At 53.2% G+C, this 4,333-nt stretch overlaps 1 pseudogene; it reads left to right on the forward strand.

Moving 5' to 3' along the window:
• Positions 1 to 2,763: 2,763 nt before the first annotated feature.
• Positions 2,764 to 3,207, forward strand: LOC122227866 (annotated as a pseudogene).
• Positions 3,208 to 4,333: the final 1,126 nt, after the last annotated feature.

Raw genomic sequence — 4,333 nt, forward strand, 5'->3', positions numbered from 1 at the left:
CGGGCCTTGAGGTCATGGGAGCCTGGGAAGGAGCTCACTCAGGGGAATGACTGACAGATTGTCAGGGGGGTCGACTTTGGGTGGGAGCTTGGTTCTCTGACAGACCAGATGCAGCTGAGACCCTGGCGTGGAGGGTGGGGGTGGGGACCAACCCCAGTGATGGATGCTCTGAGACCTTCTTGTCTGCCTCAGCTCCATCTCCCCTGCTCACCCTCCAACTTCGATCCCACCTCCTCACCCTCCTCTTGGTCACTGGCCATGGTGCTGGGGGCAGAAGAGCCAGCAGATTCATCAGGCAGGGGCCACGTGAGGCAACTCAGCTCTGGCGCCCCTGTCACTCCAACACGACATAGCGGCATCTGGAGTGGTGCCCAGGGGGTGATGCTAAAGAAGGAAGCCTCTGGGACCAGAGGATCTGGCCTCATGCTCTGGTGCCTCCACTCACCGCTCTGTGACCTTGGGCGAGCCACTTGACTTCTCAGAGCCTCAGTGTCCTCCTCTGTAAAATGGGGATAATAGAATCCCCCACGCCTAACTCATAGGTGGCCGAGAGGATCGAAGGGAAAGAGGGCTTCAGGTTGCTGTCGATGGACATTACCATCATTGCTAACCACACAGCAGGCTGGTGGCAGAATCCAGCTCCAACCCAGGTCTCCTGACTCCCAGATGTGTGTTCTCACTCCGTCCTATCCCCTCATATTGACCAAGCCTAGGTTTTAGCCTGGTCTGGAGGCTGAGGGATAGATTTGATGACCTCAAGTCTATCAGCCCCTCTGGGTCTGCCCGATTCAGCTCCGGGGACTGGGAGCACGTAAGACTTGAGTCATTGCCATGTTTAACTAATTCAGTGAGTGATCAGTGAACGTGGCCGACTAAACTGTACATACCAGTGGATCCTTTAACAGAACGCTACAGGCTCAGTGTGAAGGGCGTATGAGGGAGAGCATGCATACAGAAGCTCCAGCCCTTGAGGAATGTGCAAACCCTTTGGGGGAGGCACACCAGTATAAGAGATATTAACTAAAAATATAGGGCAGGGCATCCAAGATACCAGGTCTGGTCTGTTCCTAATAGTGCCTCCAGGGCCTGATGCACATTGTCAGCGTTCCATAAATACCCGTCAAATGAAGGAATAAAGAGCTGAATGGACGGCACAGACAGTCCCTGTATGTTACCCGTATGCTCCTCAAGATTTCTGTGTTCCCAGAAGGTTGGGAGAGAGTGTGGTCTAAGCGTTGACTGCTCAGCTGTCCCACAGTTGTTTGTCACGCTTTTCTGTCCCCGCTCGTGAGAGAGCTAACTCCCCCATGCCGTGCAAACCCGCAGTCCCACACATAAAACTTTGCCCTCTCCTTTTTCCATAAAAATGTAATTGCCCTGGGAATTTTGCCATGTTTTGTCACTTTACCGACGAGTTGAGGGTGTCTCAGGGGAGGATTACCAGGTTTGCCAACTTTTACAGGTCACCCCATAGAACTAACTCCCCACCGTCCAATCTCTGAGCTCCTGACCTGTGCCCCTCCCCAGCCTTGTGGAAAATGTGACCTAGAGGCTACCCCCCACCCCCACCGCCCCTTCCTGCCCCGAATCCATGGCTTTTCTTGCAGAAAGAGGCTGCCAGCCTGCTTTCCCCTCTCCCAGAGAATTCCAAGTAATACAATATTCTCTATTTTCTTCCTTCCACATTAATCTCCCCAGGCCCCATGAGTTCCCAGACAAGGTCCCAGAGGGGAGTGAGTCAGGTTCAGACTCTGGGTAGAGAAGCCCCTTATAACACTGAGTACCATTTAGATTGCTTAGAGGTGCTGAGCTCCCTGTCACAGGAAGTGTGCTAGCAGAGTGAGGTCACAAAAGCTCCCTGGGGGTACAGATGTGAATTCTCGGGTATTTATTCAGTGTGGAGGTTGGAAAAGGTATGAAGCCAGAAAGCAAGAGACCTGGGTTTTCAGCCCCAGCTCTCTTACTGACTCTCAGTGTGAGCCTGGTCAAGTCCCCGCCTGGCTCTGTGCCTCAGTTTCTCTGCCTGCACAATGGGTGTGGATCCAAGGACAGGGAGGTCAGACCGAGTGCTCTGTTAGGATGCCACTGTGATTTTCTGGTGTCTCAAGAGTGGAAGGTGATTTGTTTTTCCTGCAATAGGAACTGAGTGTCAAATTTGTGGGAGTTCAGAATGACTGGATCTTCTTATCTCTCTGGCTCCAGGCCCAGTTGGGGCTCTGTCTGGCTGCAGCGGAGAGGGAAGGGGCGCCCCAGACTCCCCTCTGGCCTGCGGAAAAAGGGAAGCAGGCTCTTGGCATCCTGCATGTGGCGGCAGCCCTGGTGTCCCCCCTGGTGTCCCCAGCCTGAAGACATGGGATGGCAGCAGTGCTGAGCAGTGTGGCCTCTACATGGGGTGGGGGGTGGGGAGCGTGCTTCTGCGTCTCCATGCTGCCGGATGTCAGGGAGGACAACTCTGCTCTTGGGGTGGGACAGGGGACGGAGCCCACTCCTGTCTGTCTTCCGCTTGCTGGGCAGACTCCAGGGGAGGATCCGGGAAAGCGTGGCTCTCTCTGACCCTCATTGAGATTTGTCCAGATATTCCATAAATTTTCCCACCTAAGGTCTCCAGAGATCCCTTTAATTATTAGCAAACATATTTTGAGCAACCACCACACTCCAGGTTTTGTGCTGGGCACGGAGATGCTGCAGTGAATAGGGAAGAAATCGCCTTCGGCTCTGGCCCTACGGCATACCTGCTGTTGACCCCTGCCAGCTTCTAGGGCCATGGCCGGCTTGGAGGACACGTCCATTACCAGCAAGCCGGAGGGCTGCAGCGTGGCCTGGTGGGTTAGGTCATCAAGCACGTTGAGCAGAAGGGATTCCACCTTGAGGCCATGAAGTTCTTAGAGGAACCTGAAGTAGCCCTACATTAGCCTGTAAGACCGTCTGCTATGCCTAGGGCTAGAGACAGACAGGAACTCAGGGCCGGTTGTGGCTACGGTCTGGGAAGGGCTGAATGTAGTGAGACCGGGTCTGTGATGCCTGGGGAGAGCAATCCAGTGGGATCTAAGCTGGGCACCCATCAAGGAGACTTCTGCGTTCGTGTTGGAAGAACATCGTTCATAGTAGTGACTCAGTAAATAGTGCTGACAAAGGAATCAGCCTACATCTTAAGCCCGAAGAACTGGTGACTACAAGCTTTGTGCTTTTCACCAAAACTATGAATAATGGGACAAAGCAGCAGTCCCCTGTGGTACCACCTGATGTGTCCCTTGGCATAGCTCTCCGTTCCACAGATGCAAGATTGAAGCAATAGGATCAATCTTTGTTTTCTAATATCTATTTGCCAATAAGGCCTTTGGAGACTGAGAGAAAGAAAGAAAAGAAGAAAGAAAGAAAGAAAGGAAGAAAGAAAGAAAGAAAGAAAGAAAGAAAAGGAGGAAGAGAGGAGTAAGGAAGGAAGGAAGGGAGGAAGGAAGGAAGAAAGGGAGGGAGGAAGGGAGGAGTAGGAGAGGGAGGAGGAAGGGAGGAAAAAAAGAGAAAGGATGGAAGAAGGACAGAGAAAGAGAAAGGAAAAGGAGGAAAAGGGGGTCCTATCTGCCATCCAAGTTCCAGCTATGTCGCCACTTTCCAGGAAAGCCTTCCCAGACAGGCTAGGTTAGAGCCCTCCCTGTGGTCCCTGCTGTCACACCCCTTCTCACATTGGACTCTGAGTGTCTGCTCTCGCCACTTCCCTCCCCCCAGGCCACCCTCAGACTGTAAGCTGTCTGGGTGGGGACTGGGAAGGGACAGTGCAGTGAAGTGGGGCAAGGGAAGTGAACTCGTGGTGAATGTTCGAGATCCTTAGCCCTGCATGCCAGGTCTTTTACCATCTGGGTTCCTCTCTTCCTCTCCCCCCAAATTCTCCAGTGTGAACAAGCTATACTCCCTCCGGCCTCCAAGCCTTTACAGGTACAGTGCCTTCCACCGTGGCTGTCCACACCCCTTCGGGAAGTCCAGATGCCCTTCCAGTCCAGTGGACAGAGCCGGAGGACAGGAACACTGGGCAGCGAAGGCTCACTCAGGCTGCAGGGCTGACTGGTTGTTTCCAAGGGCTTTCAGTCTCCCAGATACTCCTTCAGTGATTCAAAGGATTGCCAGGAATAATAAAGGTTGCTGGGCCAAAGGAAAAGAAGGAAGGCTCAGGTCAATAAAGTGGATATTGTTTCCCTGGTTATGGGGAACACTACTCCCTCTACTGCGAACATTCTCCCTGCTCCACCTCTACTGGTTGTCCTAAAGCCCACCCTTCCTTCTACCCTCTCTCAACTCAGTGCCTTTCCCCTAAAACAGGTCCTGGAGTTCACTTGGGATC

The sequence above is a fragment of the Panthera leo genome, chromosome C1 (assembly GCF_018350215.1).
Source record: "Panthera leo isolate Ple1 chromosome C1, P.leo_Ple1_pat1.1, whole genome shotgun sequence".
Classification (NCBI taxonomy): Eukaryota; Metazoa; Chordata; class Mammalia; order Carnivora; family Felidae; genus Panthera; species Panthera leo.